Source organism: Agelaius phoeniceus, chromosome 6, assembly GCF_051311805.1.
Source record: "Agelaius phoeniceus isolate bAgePho1 chromosome 6, bAgePho1.hap1, whole genome shotgun sequence".
Classification (NCBI taxonomy): Eukaryota; Metazoa; Chordata; class Aves; order Passeriformes; family Icteridae; genus Agelaius; species Agelaius phoeniceus.
The window spans coordinates 29319455-29340017 of NC_135270.1; the positions used below are offsets into that span (position 1 = coordinate 29319455).

At 39.9% G+C, this 20563-nt stretch overlaps 1 protein-coding gene across 4 annotated transcripts in view; it reads right to left on the reverse strand.

Annotated features, from left to right (window-relative positions):
* SIPA1L1 (signal induced proliferation associated 1 like 1) overlaps positions 1-10647 on the reverse strand; it is a 201207-nt gene extending 190560 nt beyond the window's left edge. For all 4 annotated transcript variants that reach the window (XM_054635565.2, XM_054635566.2, XM_077180271.1 and 1 more), the window contains exons 1-2: positions 10494-10647; positions 9848-10069 (exon numbers count right to left, since the gene is read on the reverse strand). The gene's annotated coding sequence lies outside the window, so the exon portion shown is untranslated. The remainder of the gene's footprint in view (positions 1-9847; positions 10070-10493) is intronic.
* Between the last annotated feature and the right edge of the window lie 9916 nt (positions 10648-20563).

Below are 20563 nucleotides of genomic sequence, written 5' to 3' on the forward strand. Positions count from 1 at the left end.
AGAGGTGACTGAGACCAGATGATCCATTCCCAAGGGACAGCTACACCTGTAAGCCCTTCTCAATTATCTTTCTCGTGGGGCAGAGTCAAGCAACTTTTCAGTACAACCATTCAGTGAGATAATGACAACAGCTTAATTTCAGAAGTAGTTTCATTAACACTGCATATGTTCATCTTACTGACATTCAGCACTAATTAACATCATTATAAACTGAACAGCAATGGCACTTCAATAGTATCCTGAGTCTGACTGAAAATTTTGAGCACAGGGATAATAAAACACACAGACTTGCAACCCAGGGTGCCAGTATTTAAGCACCTAACCTGCTTGAAGCTACAATGTATTTCAAGAGCTTCTGGCATCTCAGCTAAGTACCAAGGTGATAACAAAGAGAGGTTACAGCAAACAAGATATCTACTGCTATTAACATTTTTAAACCAACAGAACAGTCACTCAGCACTAACACTGGATTCAAAACAAAAAAAACACCACCTTCAGAAAGAATTATTCTACCTGGCAAAACAACCTTGAACATCTAACACAAAGAGGTTTTTGCACCTCCATCACCAACAGGAAAATACTGTAATGCAGAAACCAACCACTACTTAGGGGTATTTTGCATTATACGACATATACCATTACTTCATTTTCAAAAGTACTATTAAACACTAACAATAAATTACTTTACTTGCAAGCACATAACACCCACATACTGCTGCAGAGTTTTTATTGAAACCTGTAAAATGCCACCAAAATAGACAGCACCATTTCACAAGTCCTCTTCTTTCCCCATGTAAAAATGTGAACATGAAAAACCACATTAGCTGGTACAATGTCCACACAATCCTCATGTAACTTCTCTGTTACAAGGAATAAAGTTATAATTTCTAGCTACGTTTCAAAAAAGCATTAATTTAGTTCCGTTTTCTGACAACACCTGGAAAAATAAGCTAAGCATTCTGGAGGAAAGCAGGATTCAAATTTGAACCAGTCAGAATTTTAAGCATTAAGCTTCATTTTTATCAAGTTGTGCTGATTCTTCTCCCATCTCCCTTCAAACATATCTTTAACTCTTCTCTCATTTTTAAAGCTAGAAAATGAGATCTCTGGACCCTTTTATAAACTGTAACATTTAGGAAGAGGAAAGAAGAAGGGAGAGGCAGAAACAGATTATATGATTCACTTGTTCATACAGTCTTAGCTACAATATTTAAACACACATCAAAAAATTGCTTTCATCAGTACTTTTCTCTACCAAAAACCATTACCCATGCTAACTCTGGATGCTTCTGGATTGCTTTTATCCTCTACAGCACCCCTGGTGTTCACAACACTACCTTCCAATATGTTCCAAACATGTAAGTGATCAAAAACTTACTTGATTTTACATCTGTCCACTAGATCTTCTACAATTACTTCAAGTTTGGCTCTTGTTAATTCTAATTACTTCTTCCTATTACTCGTAACTGGAAGATTAAATGAGGATTTTATCTAAGAATTCCTACAACTGTTCCTTAATTTTAGTACTTGTATCAGTTTGTGAGGTCTGTCTATTTAGCCCTAAGTCACTTAAGGCCAATGCTTCAGTAACAAAGACAGCTGTCACCTAAAGTTAGACTGCACCACAGTTGGGAATATTTGATCAATACTACTATCAATTACTTTGTGGGGTTTTTTTTAAGCAAAGTGCAGGTTTACAAAAAATAAGGAACAGTTAAGCTCTATTCTTTCACCCAGTGCTTCAGTCGTTTTTTGTCTCTAGGCACTCTGTGCTTCCACAAGAGGCAATGTTTACCTTTCCTGTAATTATTTTTCACATAGCCAGCTCCACACAATTGCAATTAAATGAATTAAAATAACTGCTTCCCCCAACCCCTATTTTCAGAACCGATACATTCTATATCTCAGTTAAAAAGCACATTCACAATATGTGCCCTCTTGCCTTGGCAGGCATAAAGTTGCTGGTAGTCTGAGGCAAGTCATTACACTCAACCTGCACAAACAAAAAGATACATCAACAACGCAAGAATGGAAAACCTCAATTCAGTTGCTCAGGTATGTAATGTACCAATTTATATACTAAAAAAATATATTTAATGATGTCAGCAATCAGTAGATAATGACTAAATTCTGTTAAAACAACAATGATGAGTACTCTTCGCAACATTTAATAACTGCTTATTATCACACCTTTGTTTTACAGGAGACGTGCTTTAAATTACCAACAAATTTAAAAGTCTTCACTGCATCAACACTACATATACAAGTGATTAAATCTAGAACACAGAGTACATGATTGCATGCTCACACCCAACCCCAAAACTGTTGTTTGGAGACAGAATAATCTGTCCCTGTTCTTAAATGTCATCTAGCATATTAATTAACCTTGAATTTCCAGCTGAAAATAAAAGTACAATAGTACAGGATTTAAAAAAAAGTCCTAATAATTTCATTTTAGCACATGATAAAAAAGCCTGCATCTGCAGATATTCTGGCTTTACCTAGATAGGGAGGTAATTGTATAATAAGGTAAAAATTAACTTAAGGCTCTCAAATGATTCCACAGTGTATCACAGTTCAAATAGTTGCAGGTAGTTCTCCAGACCACCACAAACACTCATGACACTGTACAGGCAAGCACTAAAAACCCACAGATCTGAATTTTTTTAAAAGCCTTTTCAATTTGAAATAGATGGCATGTTTTAGGATGATAGTAGCATTTTCCTTTTGTTTATATTAACAGAGGCATCCTAGCAAAGAATCTCCTACCACCTCTGTATGGCAGTACAATAAACAGTACTAGATTTGGGAATTCCCAGAGCTATGCCGAGTACGAGTCAATGACTACACTGCAAGACAATGCAGAAGTCAGGGAGGGGGAGGAAGGTTAAACAAAACTAGAACTGACTTTCTGTCAATAGCTCCCTCTTCAAAGACTGCAAAAGGAAGGCAAAAGAAGGGAAAGAGTCAAGGGGGGAAAAAAACATCCAAGGAAAGGATAAACTATGTTAACAGCTTTTACAGAATTATCTCCTTTTATCCTCATTTCAAAATGTTTTCTCCAGCAAAAACTGTGTGAAAACATCATGGTTCACTCTTTCTTCCAGCTGCTGTATGATCAATACAGTGCAGACTATTGAACTATTTTATTCTGATTCATACAACAAGCTGTTAAATACATTTGGAAAGTACATTATCAGTGCCAGTATCACGTCATTCATGAAGATACATTTCTTTTCAAGGCATGAAAGTACCATAACTTTCTTCTGCACAATTATGCAGTTCTTCAGCACAGACTGCAAGCATAAAATCCTATTTCAGCCCTTACAATTTGAAAAGAAAAATACCCCTAAAAATTTCAACTGCATCCAGCAGAAGGAGGAAAGGCCCTCCAGGATTTATTTGTTGAGGTCTAGTATTGTCTTCTATTTGATACATGTAAAAATATTCCAAAAATAGTATCAGACATTTTAGCTTTTATAAATTTAAAAAAATATAGATTGGTAATTCAGAAAGTGAGGAGAGAAGCTTTGTGCACAAAAACCAAATGAGATCTTTAAACAGTTCAGAGATAAGAACTGTAATGACTTTTACATAGCACTAACACGTTTAAGCCTGCAGTCTGAGTTTCATCACCCATTGTCTTCTTTAATTTTTAAACATGCAGACAAAGTTATGTTACACTTCAAAAATGCAAAAAAGAAAAAACTAATGCCTGATCATTGCCAGTTTCTTCAGCAAGAGCAAATTTGTGCTGTGGCCCTGCCAAAAGGCAAATGTTCAAGATGTGTATGTTTCTGCTTACATGAGTCTCTTGAGGAAAAATAAATAAATAAGTATGCACACAACCCACTGCCCCCCTTGTGTGCCCAGAGATAAAGGAAAGGGGGTTTCCTGTCCCAGGTTGGCAACCTGAGAGCCACCAGCAGTGCTGCTGCTGCCCCTGCAAGAGACACAAAATGGGCTGGCCACCAAAGAAAAAGTATTTCACATTACTTCAAAAAAGGAAAACCATCCTTATAGCAACCTTTTTTTTTTAAGCTGTACCTACCATAGCACTTCCAGCAGCAGTGCCCTTTGAGGAGCCCTGCAGCCATCCCCAGCTAGCAGCCGGCAGAGTTTAACCCAGGAGTCCAACCTCCACTGGAGCAGGGCTGGCTGCCACTGTGCTGCCAGGGGCTCATGGCTTTGTCCTGTCAAGCTTTAAAAGTCTCCAATGATAGACATTCACCAGTCACTCTAGGGTGGTCTGTTAAATGCTTTGTCACCCTCAGAAGGATTTATTTTAATTTTTATAGGTTTTCTGGCATCCATAAACCAGAACTCTCCTGGAGGAAACTAAGCTAAAAATCCCTGCCCAGAAGTTCACCAAATGTGACCCAACCCTTAATGGTCACAGAGGTCCAAGCCAACAAACCACATCTGTGTAGGCAATATCCAATTCAGGACACCAGACCAAATTCTGTCCGAAGTAAAATTGGTCAAATGCAAAAAGTTTTGATCTGGGAGACTTGAGGTCCCCACCTTCAGCCAGAGATCCATGTCTACTGTGCCAAATTATGTGTTATAATAAGACCAAGTGACAAAACCACGCATATAAAACAGCAATTTTGAAATGAAATGAAAGTACCCTTTTAAACAGAAAGAAAGGGAAAAAAATGTTTCAAACCAGAAAATAACCTCTTCCACAAACAACAATCAACACAGATCTGCACCAAATACTTCCAGTGACAGTGTGAATTCATTTTGAGTGAGCAAGTAAGACTAGTACCTTATAAAAACAAAACTGCAACCATTTGAAAAAGTTACAAGAACAATGTAAAAATTTTCTTGGGGCTAAGCTGTGGTGCTTAGTTGCTGGCTGGGGTTAAACCACAACAGCAACCTTTGGTCAAATATACAAATACATGTATTAAAAGTGTCTGTTAAGTCTTCAGAAAGAACTGTCTGTAGGACTGCCAACACGAAAACCCAAGATATGTACCAAGCTGCTGATGTAAACAACTGGCATACAGAAAGTTCTGCCACCACAGCAGTCATTTTACAGATATTATCTGACACTCTTAAAAAAAGGTCTGTATTAATCCTATTTCACATCACATCAGTATACAATAAGCCTGTCATTATTTATTCAAAAATCAAAAGACAACTGATTTAGCTTACAGTGCTGCAAAATGCATCATGACTCAAGAAACTCGGAAAATAGAGGCAGGCTACAAAAGTAGCCCTTGGCACCTCCTGGAGCCTCACTATCCACTGCACAGAGAAGGCAGTAAGGCAGGCTACACAGCAAAGGAAGATGCTTGGCTATTTTCCCCACCCAGAAAAGTAAATATTAAAATCCATAAAATAATCCAGGCAAGCACATTAAACATAAATAAGTCTCACAGGCAGATCTAACAGACAACTTTTCTCCAAGTTATGCTCAGCTTCTGAGCAGCCTGGAAGAAGAACTTTTTCCCCAATAATTTTGGCTAGTTGAGATTTTTTCATCCACTATAACATCACAAGTTAGGAAAAACATGATTGTTTTAGGGTTAACTCAAGAAGCTAATTGAAAAGTCCATGTTCAAACACAAGTTCAAAGTTAACATCTCACAGCTGCAGTAATAAAGTAAAAACCAGTCTCTCTAAGGTTTATGTGAGTATTTTGAGGTACAAATCCTGTGACCTCAAAAGGTAACTAAACAACACAAAATTTAAACACCTCCAAAAGCTATTTCAGCACTGAAGGTAAACTATACGGATTGATGAAGAACAATCCAACTTTAAACCAACTATATAATACATGCCAGTACCTTCTCTAAGTTTTGAAAACTTATAAAATAAAACTTGATCGTCAAAAATCATTCCACTAATCTCTCCAATCCACCTCAAGAAAGCATTCTTCCCATTCTACAGAGTCCAAAACCAGAAGTAAAAGAATATTAAAACATCAACAAAAAATTCAAAGTGCCTAGGCAGGAACCACTAGTGCCAGTAACCCCTCCTCCTTCTCTATGATACACTTTCAGAAAAGTTTTCTACACAGCCATTTTTCAGGAACTTGATTTCTCTTGAAAATATGGATGCCTTGAGACATCCATCCACTATGCAGGGAACAAGAGCTATGACTACTGCACTGCAGCATCCAGCAGGAGCTGGAGGAGTGGGAAGACACAGCTTTGCAGGACTCCACTCCACTTACAGACTCAGACCCTTAAAAGAACCATGACGAATACTTGGTTAGCAATCATCCGATTCAACAGCTACCAAGATTATGAAGCGTTCTGTCTCTGCATTCAAAAGAAGTGCTCTTTAAAACATGCTTCCATAAAGAAAACAAAGACATGTAAATGCTCAGCCTCACTTAACACTTAACATAAAAGACATGTGGAAGACTCTAAATCAAATAACTCACTCAGTAAACTGTGCCACAGAATCCAATATTAAAGAGACTGAGACAATGACATAATTTAGCTTTACATATGCAAAAAACAGACATCTAAAACCATTTTATCTGCTGATTCATATTCAAAAACACAGTTATAGTCTCTGCAACTCCTAACGGGTTTCCCAAAGTTCACACTGCAAAACTAACACCAAAACTGCTACAGACTGTGTTAGTCTTGCGCTGCCAGCTGCATAAGAATTTAAAATAAAAAATTATTGTCATTCAGCCTCACCAATGACCATCATCAGCAGGTTTACAATCGAGCCTTAAGTTCATCCTTGCTGGTAAGGCTGCACCCCCAAAAAAACACTGATTGCCTTTCATTAGGGAATATCTCAAGTCTCATAGAGCCATCAAATCCCACTCTATAAACCTCCAGCTTGAGAGTCCTCATTCAAATACTACACCGAACTCTTGTGAAATATGAAGCTTAAGATTATTTAAAAGCTGCAATTTAGGAGAGATATACTTGAAATCAAGTCACTGAAGTCAAATCTCCCTGGAAACATAAAAAACAGAACAACGTAACTTTTTTCACTCACAGAAAGATACTGAACATATGATTAATTTTACATGCCAAATCAACAAAACCCTCACCTAACAGTTCTTAAAATTATATATTTACACTGATAAAAAAAATAACTGCACTTACTATTGCTGTACTCCTGTCATAACTTATTAACAAGTTAAAGAAATGGCTTTCAGAATAAATGAATAAACCAAAAATCTAAAATACAGATGAAGCAGTAAACAGAGAAAATATATTAAAAAATAAGATATTTAAATAAGTCAATAAGACATGATTTAGTTATTTAAATTAAAGAGCTGGGGAGAAATAAAAGGAATCTGCCTGAAGCCAAGAAAGCCACAGAAACAACAGATCAAAACTCTTTGCCAAACAACCAACACTTAGGGTCAATGAGAATAAATTTCAACCTCAACACATCAGCATTAGGGAAACCAACTTGTGTGACTGAAATTTTGATGCAGGCAGAAGCTCTGCTTCTTTATCCCAGTAGGGCATCCTGGATTTCTAACCAGTAGCAGTAAGAACTCAATAGCTTGCAGCAAACCCCTTGCTGAAGGGATTAAACTACTGATATGGAGAAAACTGCTCCTTTTTCTTCTCTACAATAGACATGCTATAGGACAAAACAGAGGAATAAAAAAGAAATTCAACTGGGCCTCAACCCATTCTCTTACTAGCCTACCTCACATTTTCCCTATGTATTTCTAAAATGGTCCTCATGACCTTACTGAACTGAAGTTTAAAATAGTCAGTTAGAATATTCTGGTTTTAAGTTTGTTCTCCTACCTTAGAAATAAAAAAACGCCTCCATAGTAGCAAAATTAATAGTTCTGAAATCAACATTTTAAAGGATCTATTTGAGACAGATTTACAAAGCTGAGAAGACAATAAGAGCTACACAACAACAAAATGATCTCCAAGTGCCAGCAGAATGCTATAAGCAAGATGAAAAAAAAGCACCCCTTGAAAAGCTGCAGAAGGGGGAAGAGGCCACATTTGAACATAGTTTTTAAAACAACAGCTACCCAAAAGTTAATCCCAAACCTTAAAATAACATTTCAGATAAACATGAGAAGGTGGGAGAAAAAAGCTCTTCAAGCCTAGAACCAATGATGCACAACAATAAAACCTTTTATTATATAAAAAATAGATCATGAATTGCACGTCCTCATACTAAGTCTTCACTTCTGGCTGCAGCTCCACCCTTTCACAGGTCTGTGTCAGTGCCTGCCTCTACACCTGCTAGCCTTTTTCATCAAGCAAATTTTTGCAGCCCTACAATAGTCAGAGCTGACATCCCATTTTGCTTCTGACTTCATGATCTAAGAGGTTTTATGAACCACAACTGAGAGCTAAGTACGCCTATCCCAAACAGCAATGATGAAACTAAGCATTTTATTAGCATCAGTAAAACCTTCTTAATGCAATGTTGAGCAACTAAGTGCACATCCTTTAATCAACTGGGCATAAATAAACACTTTAAATGGCAAAAAAAAAAAAAAAATCTTCTGTCCCTAGCTTCCTATCACCAAATGAGACATAGCATACACATAAAACATTCAGTCAAGAAAATTCTCTTTTTAGCTTTACCTAAATAGAACCTATGGGGTTGTTTTTTTGAAATTAAGAAAAAATTATTAAGTTCCCACATTGTTTCTACATTAATAACTGGTATGGCATCTGATGGCCTAAGGCATAAAAGCCTTGACACTGAAACACAACTTAAGAGATCTCTGCGATTACAATTGCCACAAACTTCTACCTTAATACTTTCACATGTCTCTCCCAGCACTTCAGCTGAAGGGGAATGGAGTCTAGCCCAGCAATGCATTCCAAATAAATAAGAACCAAACTCTCCACCTGAGAGAACACCTATACTTGCTACCCAGTTAGTACTTGCAGCAAAACCTCTTTTCCTTTTTACAAAACTGATTCATGCCTTAATTTAAAGGAAACAAGTGCTTAATTCCCATAGTTAGAAAAATAAATAAAAACAATCAATCAAAATCCCATCATGAAAGGGCTGCTTTCTAAAGAAAACACCAATCTTCCTTCATCCATACAGATCTGGAACCTAATGAAATCCGACACCTTTACTCCGAAGACAAATTTGCATTGTATTATCAACTAGGGCTCCGTGCTCACAGATGCACTTCATTCAGCATGCAGTAACGGGTTCATTAAAGCAGCATCACTCAAATTTTTTAAAGCGATTTTGCAGGTAAAATTTTTGAAACACGATTTGGAAAGCAATATTATCCAAAAAATGCCGCTGTTTTATTCTGTGGGTTAAAACGTGCCTCCTCAAACTAAAACATACAGATGTTGTGGCCAAGGTTATACAAGGAGATCTTCATTAAGTTGAGCTATTCCCATTTTGTGTCGCTGCTTTACCAGACATGAATGAGTGCATTCCTCATTACATGAGCTGAAGCTGCATCACAGATATCCAGTACAAACAACACAGTTATTTTTAAATATAGCATGAGAACGTTAACATCAGGACTTCATGCAATACAAAAGAGGGAACGAGCAAACAAACTCGGCTTAGGAAGGTAATCATTCGCCTTCGCATGTACCTTTCCTTGCTTCTCCACCTCCTCCTTCCCCTTAAGATTCAGTTTAAGGCATTCCCTGTTTTCCCACTTTTCCCGGCTCCCAGTGAAGGAATCAACCATCCGCAAACATTTTGTTCCTCCACCCCGCCTCCTCGTGAACAGAGCATTCAGAACATCCCCACTGGCACTGCCCCCAAATCACCTAATTGTTATCATTACTGCAGTCTCAGCACCGGCTCGGAACAAAACCGGTCCCACTACACCCTCGCTGGCTATAAAAAGTAAAGAAGGGAAAAAAAAAATTAAAGAGGTTTAAGTGCAACTTACGGGGGCGAACAAGAGGCAAGTTATCTAGCGAGCCGTGGGGGCGAGCGGCGTGTGCCGCTCCGGGCCGCGAGGGAGCGCGTCCCCCGCCGCAGGGCGCCCTCGGCGCGGCCGCCTCCGCACGGACGGGCAGCGCGGGAGCCGCCGCCTCGGAGCGCAGCGGGCCGGGCCGCCGCCGCTCACCGCCGCCTCCGGCCGCACCGCTCCCGCTCGGGGCTGCCCTTCCTGCGGAGAAAAAAAAAAACACAAATCCGGAACCTAGCACCCGGCACGGCTCGCTGCGGGGGGACCCCCGCCGACCCGCCCCGGAGCTGCCGGCACGGCGGAGCTCCCAACGCCCCGGGGGCGCTCGGGGCAGGCGCCCTCCGAGCAGGCGACCCCCGCCCGGGTCTGGGCGCTGCGGAGGGCGGCAGCTCAGAAGGCCACTTTCACCCGGACCCCGCTGCCCTCGCCCCCGTTAACCCCTGTCGGGCAGGGGGCCGCGCAACCCCGGGGCTGGGGGCCGCTACCCTTCCCCCGCACGCGCACCCACCCACCGCACACCCCTTCGGCCAGCGGCACGGCGGCTCCCCACAGCAGGCTCCGCGGCAGGAAGGAGGGCGTGCAGCGCGCAGCCCGCCTCGGCTCGACGCTCCCGCTCGCAACTCACCCAACAAAGTTGCTGCGGCGGCTGCCGGCGGCTCGGCTCCGCTCCGCTCGCTGGGCTGGGCTGAGCGCGGCGCTCCCCGCCCGCGCAGCCCGGGATGAGCTCACCCCGCGCCCGCCCCGCCGCGCTCCTCCCGCCGCCGCTCTCGCGAGAGGGGCCGCCCGCAGCCCGCCCGCGCTCCGGCGGCGTTCCCATGGCAACAGCCAAGCGCCGGGCCCAGCGGGCGGCTCAGGCCCGCGCCGAGCTCCCCGCATTTTGATTGACTTCTTACCATTTTGATATTTACATCACTTCCCAGCCTCCCGGAGACCTATAGGGAGAAGGTCACTGTAGTTGCTAACACAAGGTCAAAACCTACCGGTACCATACAGATAGTGTATCTCGAGCTCTTTTGCTGCCACTCAAATTAAAATGGATTCTCCCTTAGATATCCATCACAGATAACAAATTAAAAATGTGGGAAGGCACATCTGAAAAATAGCATATGTAAACATCAGCTCTTGTTCTGCAGGAATGCTGCTCTGTTTTCAAATGGCAAGAATTTCGAAAACAAGCTGTGGGTAACACATTCTGGATACTCTGCTAATGGTTGTTACTGTCCTTGGCTTAGCAGAACATTAACAATCTCAGTTAAACCACTTAAAGTGAAGCTTTCCCTGAAATTAGGACATTGTGATTTGGACTGGCGACGTTCCAGCAGTGTGCAGCATGGTGATAGCTAAAGCAACCGAGCTGTGGTGAGCAGCTGCTCTGCCGCAGAGATGCTCGCTTCACACCCCATTCACTTTCCAGGAATGTCCTGGAAAGACCAACAAAACTTACATATGGATCCATGTGGCTTGATGTCTTCTGAAGGTGTTCCTAACGGATCTTCAGGACTGATGTTTAAATATCACGGTGTTTCGTACTGTAAAAATATCTGGATGTCCAGAGAGCAATCACTCTTTTACAGGTTCTCAACTTGAAGTCGTGACTCCTGCAGGTGTTATGGGGTCAGCAAAAACAATCCTAATCTCATTTTCCTGAGAAGAAGAAACATTATGTATGGACAAAGAACTGATCCCAGTGCTGCTCTGGCATGGAATAAAAAATAGAATTGACAAGCTAGAAAAAAAAAAAACAGGAGCATTTTCAGTATTTAAATATATTTATCTTATGTCACCCACCTGAAGTGATTTTTTTACTTTTAAAAGAATGTGGGGTTTTTTGATTTTCACTTAAATGAAAACTTTTTTATTGGCAGCTGGAGGCCCAGTCCTATAAAGGGAAGTCCAAAGAGGCTTACAGGCCTGAGGTTCATACACACAACAGCACTGGATGTGACTGCAGCATAAGGAACTGTGGTGTGCAGTTATTGAATTTGCATTCATCAGAGGAATTGAGATAGTAAGGCTCTGGCTTGCAAGTTCTTTAATGAGGTTAATGAGGCTAGCACATTCTCAAATGGTTTGTATGATCTTCCTTCACACCCTGCTGCTGTGTCAGATCTTCAGATGAGAAGACATTCAGAAGGGGCACACAGGGAGGGAGAGGCTCTGACGCAGCCCCAGCCCAGCCTGTGTGCTATCTGCACACACCCTTGCCTGCAGTCCAGCCAGAAGCTGGCTCCTGCTCCTGGGCCCCTGTGGTTTCTCCCTGAATCCAGGCCTGAGAGGCTGACATCTGGCTCTGCAGGGGTCCATGTGAGGGCTGCTGCTGTGAGATGCTGTTCTCACCACACTCTCCTTGCATGACTCTCTCTGTTCAGAGCTGTGATTAGAGGCCAGCGGCACTCAAGAGCAATATGTGTTCTCACAGGTGTCAGAATATCCAGAACTCTTTATTTTCTTTTTGTGGAAGTACAAACTTTGCTGTGTCTTTATAATAAGCAGTTATTAATTAACCTTGAGGCAGAGAGAAAAGGAAAATTTAGAGTTTACCCCCGGCCTATGTAAGAAAGTCATCAGAAGAGCTGATCTAAAATAAGACGGATAACAGGGGGTTTACTCCAAAATAATTATCTTGCCTCAATAATGCACATCTAATTCCAGAACAAAAGGACTCTCTCTCTTTTATAGAGCAATCACACACCAGCCTCTGCTTGACTAGCTGTTACAGAATGAAGGATGCACAGCTGGTTTCCCTGTGTAGAGACAAGCCTCAAAAGCTCCAATGATTTTTGAATGGCAACCCTTCTTCTGCCACTAGCTTGCTGTGTTACCATAGGCAAGACACTTAATTTCTGGTTTAGTATTGTCCTTTAAACAAAAAGGGAAAATGATACATTATTTACCTCAGAAGAGCAAGGTGAGCGTAAATTAATTGATATTTATGTCGCTCTCTAAAGATTTGGCTTTATGAAAGTGTAAATAGTAGGACAATTTCTGAGCTGGAGCTGTTGGAAGCACAGGGAAAATCTGACTAAGAACCTGAACCACCCTGAAACTGAGTGCGTAATTTATTCACTGATGAACAATGAACATGTGAAAGTTTGTATCCAGCACACCCTTCCAAGAAGCAGTACAATTTGGATATAGAGCTCCCCAGAAAAGTAGATGAAGCAATTCACATAGAGATGATTTGACAGAGCCCAAGATCAGTGCATTCCAGGACATTCATGCTCTCAGGAAGTCTCTCTATGTGGGGAAGGCTTTAGGTTCTTGGAGTGTTTCTAGCATTACTGCCCTGGGGATTAGAGAACAATCTTTCATATGGATCATTTCAGTGATCCAGTTTAGAGCACATAAACAGTTATACTGCCATAAGGAAAGGCCAGTTGTGCTTTGGGGCACTGGGGACAGGGACAAGAGGCAACTTCTCTAGCCAATGTTTGCAGGAAAAGCAGGATCTTGTGAATTATAACTTCTGTGGCTTTTTCTCTTTTTTTCAATCAAGTAGATATAAACACTCCCTGACTTCACCAGTTATAATTCTAGGTAACTCACACAGTCATTTGAACTCTCTAAGGGACTTCAGAGGCATTTTAAAGCAATGCTCTCTGCAGCATATAAGAATTCATCCTGAAGTAAATCTGTTCCATTTAATTGGCATGGGTAATTACCAATAGTGCATAAAAGTATTTGAAGTCATTAAAAGTCAATGTGAGAAATACACATTAGCTAGAAGTAGGAAAAATGTATTTTTTTATAAATGCAAGGAAATGTTTCACACTTTGGTAAATTTAACATTGTAGAAATATTGAAGGATTTTCCTCAAAAAGGATTTGAAAATAAAGCATGCAGGAGCATTTGCAACAAAGCAGTACATGGAGCAAAGTGTGCAGGTGAGCCTGAAGGTTGGTGCGAAGGGATTGTCGAGTAGGAAATACAAAATGAAATGATCAGTGTCAAGTCTGACAGGCCAGAATTGTGACCTCTCAGCTGTGGGCTCACAGAGGCACCCAACCACATTGCTGCTTCCTCCTGCCAAGCCTGTCTGTCCTGCTTTGCAGTCAGCAGCCTCTTTCTCACAATTTGCAAGGATCTGCGTTATTCTTATGCATTTCTCTGGTCTGCCAAACCACTGGAATAGAGAAAAAAGCCCACAAACTGTACTAATGGGAGCCACTTAGGACCTAGACAGCTGTAAATTCCTCAGAAAAGAATTGCAAAACACACATTCAGAACATGTCTCAAGTCTGCATTTACAGAGGCATGACATAGCCATTAACTTTATGAATCAAGAAGACTTTTCAATAAAACAGGCACAGTTAATGATCTTGTCTGAAAGGTTTTTTGTAAAAAAAACCCTGCATTTTATTTGGATGCACATCAGAATACTTAAAAATATTATTTTGATGTTACCTTTTGGTTTTAATTTAGTACCTGGAGCAAGAACATTGTACATTGGCCGGTTAGACCAATGTACAATAAGTCAGCATAATGTGTCAAGTAGTCACAGTACTACAGGCTTAGGAGAAAGTGCAAAAAAAGAGAAGGAAAATAAGAAATTTTCCTTGCCTGACAGGAAGGTAAAACAAAAGGGAAGTTTCTGGAGAGAGGGTTCTTTGTTTCAAATTTGCAAGTGATGTGATACAGTGTCAGCCATTAAATCATACCATTCAAGTATTTTAAAACAACATAAGCAGAATTTCTCTGCCTTATTTAATAAAAATCTCCCTTCCCATGCATTAAAAGATTAGGGATGAAAATTCAAATACTCAAAAGTAATAAATCCCAAATACCATCTGCATATACCTTTATTTCAAATTTCTTTGGCATAGCCACTCTATAATATGAATTGCAATTACATGATTGTATAACTTTCTCCCCAGTTTTTCTGAAACCTGGAAAATCAGAGTGCAGCTCCATGCCTTCCTTTCTGCAAACTGTTGTTCTCTAGCCCTGAAGACAGGTGGATGTGTTGCCAGCTAGGTTGATCTGGAGTGTTCATCAGCACAGAGTGTTTCACAAAGAGCAACAAATGCATTTTAGCCCTTTCCTGTAAGGTGATATTGTTATCCCCATTTCATAGATCAAATAGCTACCACCTGGCTTTCTAATGTGGTTAGGATAGCTCTTCTTTTCCAGATCTCCCCAGGAATTCACTTGTAATTGTGAATACTGCTGCAAATCAAACCCAGGCTCCCTGGAGTAAGGCTCAAGCAACACAAGATGTCATACACAGGCACTGCTAATGGAAGTAGATCTGTCTACCCCACACTCTGCTCCTTCTTCCTCTTGGTTGCCTGTTCCTGCCCCTGTGCTGCCCCAACCTTTGTGCTTACACAGATGTTCATGTGACTCTGGCAAACTAACTCAGAGATCTGCTCCAGCTAGAAACTAACCCAGCAGGAAAAATAGCCACTAGCGTTCAGACAGATCAGTTTCCTGATCCAGTTTAGACTGTGGCCTCATAAATGTTTGATACAAGATAGGACAAAATACAGGAACAAAAACAAACAGCCGAGAGGGCAGGCAGGTAGGATTCCTTCACTCAGTGGCAGCAGCAGCTTGCTCTGGATAGAAGCGTTTGTTGAACCTCAGAATTTGGGGCACAAACACATCAGTGCTGTTCCAGGACCAGACTTGAAAGGAAAAGACCTGACTGCAAGAGAGGATGGTAGCAGTGGAAAGGACACAATTTCAGTTCAGCTGCCCTTTTACCTTGAGACTACTGAACTCTCTTTTTTGACTCCTGTTTCCCTTGAGTCTTGCTTCTCTTTGGGACTATGGGACTGTTCTTCACTGGTGGGGCTCATACACTGAGTTAAAAATGTAATATTTAAATTGCCATCTCTTCATAGCTTTTCTGAGCACTTTGTAGAGAAGGAGATCCATTTTATTCTGCAAATGAGTGTAATATTTAAGACGAGTGAACTGGAAGGAGGAAATGTGGTTTGATTCTTGCCCCAGAGGTTGTTTCTTTGTTTTTTGATGAACAACATCTGGATGATGTTCATGTAAAGTCCAAAGTGTCTCAGTACTGACTTTTATGTTCTGGCACCAGAAATCCTTCCTTTCCTTTCTGGGAAATAGCAAAATTTCAGCAGTAGCCATGGAGAACATTCCCACCAAGAATAGCTCACAGCAGCATGCTTATAGCATGTGCCTGGGCAGTGGAACATGTAGTTGGAGGCTGATATGGACCAGAGAGAAACATAACCCAAGTGCTCTGTATTTAAGGAAAGTTTAGTCCACACAGAAAAGAGCAGCATCCCTTCTGTTGGCAACATCTCAAAATGAAAGAATGACCTCTCATTTCTACTTGTAACAAGCATTTCTCTCCAGCAAAGGGTCCTTAGTTGGTCATACTTAAGGAATGGAGGTATCTCCTAGTCTTATCTTTGAGGTTAACAGTAGATTCATTTAAAAGGGGAGGAAAACAAAACCCAGTATCCTTAGAAATTTCTAGAAAGTTTGAGCAGCATTCTTAAACAAACTTGAATGATTCATTCTGAAGAAAATATAACATAAAAAGCCCTCAGATACATTTCATTTTTGTGTTTCCATAATTCAAGGTGACTATTTTTAAAAGTATTTTACACACAATTAGTCTGAAATATGGTTTTCTAGCTCTCTGTTTTCTGAGCAAAATATAGAATGACACAGTTATTAACCTTTGGGAAACCTCTCCTACACACAACAGAATTAAATTCAACTGAAAACTGAATAGCATTGGGAGAAATTCCAAATGACTTACCACTCATTTGTTTGATGGATAGTTGGGCTAGCTATCGCTTTTTACAGAGCTGCCAGTCACTGAGAGTGCTGGGAAATATTCTGAGAACTGTCTTAGAATCACAAATTGTAGTCACAGGGTTCCATGGCTTAAATTACTGAGGAAGAAACAGTTCCATTGCATGAAAAGAGATGATACTGTTACCACGAGAGGATAATATTGTGGTATCAGTAGCTTCCACTTTTCAACAGAGTAAGTTGCTTCTTCTAAAATGACATTCAAAGAGGTATTATTTGTTTGGAAGCCTGTTCTATCTTAGAATTTCAGGACTGATGTTGAAACTCCAACTGAGATCACCGTATTAGATAGAGAGGGAAATTTTTGTATCAGTTTGTTTATTCTGCATTTGGCAACTCTCTAAATACTCAGTTTCATTCTTTCCATAGCAAAGGGTGTTAGTCACTCTGTTGTTTGTCTGAGGATTTCATATAGCAGGAAGAAGAGGGGAGAAAACACTTCGTTATTTTTGAAGTCCAAAAACTGACAAAAAGATTCTGGAGCATGGCTAAAACATTAAATTTTTTTCCATGCTATTTTGAAAGAGCTGAGCTACCTATAGTTACTGTACTTATTATAAAAGTATATTTATACTCACTGAGAACATCAATTCAATGAAGCAAGTTATGCTGAGTAGCTACACTTCTGTTTTGGTCGCTCAGTTCCTCATGGCTCATCCTAGATCTCTATGGGTGAACAGATTTTTTTGTAGATCTCAGGCTAGAATTCTACCTTTCTGCTGGGAATAGTTCTTCTCATCTTGTATCCACTCTGTTCAAAAGAAAGATTTGGGTGAGAGGGAGAGGTGTAGAAATCAGAATTTCCTCTCCTCTGGTATCCATTCCATAGGGTTTCCACAAAGAGTGGGATTGCTCCAGCCACCACCCTTTTATGTGTAGCTTCTGCTTCCACAGGCTCTGAAAACCTTGATGTGGGATTCACAAGGCTACTTAGAAGCAACTGATAAATTAAGATCTCATAAGACCACTTTGTGCCATCCAAACCTCAGTGTTCACCTTCCTCTTCTATTGCTGTGTGTACATCAGGTTTCAGCTGCTTCAAAGTCATCTTCCAGATATTTTGCCAAAAATCCTGCACTGAAACAGGAGATGTTAGAACTTCAACTGCCATTCAACTTACAACTGCAACTGGAATTCAGCTTAAGAACAAGTAGGAAACTGAAGTGGTCTTTAAAAGATGACTGCAGGGATCTGTAAAGCAAAAGTGCCAGGTATATAGACAGTTATTTTTTCCTTTTATTTTTGCAGCATGTATTTCATATTAAATGCATGAAAGAGGGAAAATTGCACTCTTGTCTTGTGCCATAGAATTTCTTTACCATGACTCTTCAACATGTCATAAATGTTACAAATACGTGTTGCAAGCTTTTTATTAACTAGTTATGTTGTAATGGTACCTATATCAACCTACACCTATAGCCAGTATACTTGCACAAACTCAGGAGTTATTTAAAGTAAATCAATGAGGATGTGAGTATGATGCATTACTCGTCAGTAATATGAGTGCACCAATATAGATTTATTTTTGCTGCTAAGGTAGAAAATAGAAGGGTCTGGCCTTGCCTAGAGTTATTCTGTTAAATCATGAAAGCTTTGAATGTATCCTGTGGCCTGAAACAATCTTCTGTGGGAAAATTCTCTTGCTACTTGATAAATATTTTCTTCTCAAGGGTCAAATATGAAGTCTTGCATACACATCCTTCATCAAGTTTCACAGCAGTTTCACAAGCAGAATCAATAAGATATTTTTTTATTGTAAATTGTGGTTTCAGAGCACAGAAATCTGGTTTGTTGAGACAAATGTTCGTTCAGTGCTTAATGGTTCTTAAATTAGCTTATATAATCACACAAAAATTATTTACAGGAACAAGCCCAAGTGTATTTGCATAAACTTTAGATAGATGTGGCTACAGACATTGTTGAAGATGAATGCCAGGCTGGATTTTTGAGAGCCTGAAGTACTGTCAATGTTTTAAGACTATCAAATCCCAGTGGTATTACAATCACCAGGAAAAAAAATACACAGGAGCTTGTAAAATGGGACCTTGGGCAATTATTCACAGGAGGGAGCTAAGAAAAAAAGTGACCTGGAGACCCTGTTTTAAGAAAAAAAATCTGCAGTTTTCAAGGGACTAATGAACTATGTCTCAGAATGCCAGCCAAAGCCAAAATGTGCATTTCATTCTGGTGAAAGCAGGGAAGAAATGCACATTTCTTCAGTCTTATCCATTATCAAAACTGAAAAACAACAGATGTTAAGAGTCAAAAGTTTTTTAAACTGAATAAAAGGTAATCTTCAATTTTTATTCAAGAAAAGATAAAAGCCCTACATAATACTGTACAAAACCTATTCAGAAATGATTTGGACTATTTTGCATGTATATGTATATTTCCCTCAATTAAAACTTGGAAGTTCATTACATTCTTATCAGTTCTGATCTAGAGCAGCTGATATACTTGTACTTCAGGTTGTTGTCAAAACTGTAGAATTCCCTGTCCCATGTTCTGGTGAATAAATCCTTATGGTTTTTTCCTCAGTTTTCTAAAAGCTTTCCTGAGATTAAAATCTCAGTCAGTCTGTCTTAATGAGGCATCCTAGTGACATCATTGTGCACACACACACACACATACACAGTCTCCAGATTTACTTTATATTTCTCCTCACTTACTTTACATTTCTCCTCACTTTGGATGGCCTGAAAACCTAATATTTTCAGAATTGGAAGGTATTTTGAGTTTCAACAAACTTCTTCTTCCACAAATTTTAAGCTTGTGTATTAAAAAAGCCCCTAGGAGTTCACATGCCACTTGGCAGAATAATATATGTTCTTTCAGTTCAGTGTCCCCTAAGTCACCTAATGACACAGATGGGTCTGCTGATCTTTTATGAGGCACATGGATTGCAGGACTTCCTGTCTTGACAGAGTATTTGCAAGTTTTATGATTTCTGCCTTTCCCCCGCCCCCACAATTTCAGTTTTGTGTGTTTTATTTGCATATTAAGAATACACACAGAGCTTCCATTCTTGCCCTGCTAGGCAGATATTGCTGTTAAATTTGCAGTGATTGTTTTCTGTAATATTGTTTAGTGGAGTTAATTTCTTGTCTCTGGAAAAAACCCCAAAACACAACCTAGTTAAATTACAGCAACTATGACTCATTAATCTGAGACATCTGTTGATAACCCCTGAAGTCACTCTATTTCAACACTGAAACAATTCATAACCCTCTCACAGAACAAACGGGAAACATTAATGGATTAGTAACTTTTATGTTCTGCCCTCCTGTGATCTCTAGGCTCAATAGAAATGGAAGTGTACTGTAAAAATAGGCAAGCATTAGTTGTCTAGACATCCTAGATGTGGCCATCCTCTCTGGTAGTTGCCCTGGGGTAATCATTAGAAAATCTATATCCAAGCAGACTCGAGTTCCTTGTAAGGGATGCTGTTGGCAATACTTTCCAAATTGAATGCAATAGATGTAAATGCAGCAGTGCATTTTTCCTAGCTGGTACTTCTTGCCTAAATACTTAAATGGCCTTTACTGAGATTGGACTTTCAGAATGACAAGAGATGAGTTTTGTGTACAAATACTTTTTGTCGCTTTTTGTAATTTGCTTTCCACTCTTTATTTCATGTCTATATGAACTCTTAATTACAATTTATTGACAACTAGCATAAAAATGAATTATTTTTCTACTATGACACTGCTTGAAAATGTGCTTATATTAGCAATTTTGAGCCTTGATGAAACAAGTACAACAATTATGTAAGGAACAAATAACACTACACAATTTTGCAAGCAACCAAATAGTTTATGATTGTACAGGATTATTATAACTGAAAATGTACAGGCAAAAATTTTGCAGGTTTTTCCTGCTGTAAATCCTTCAGCATTT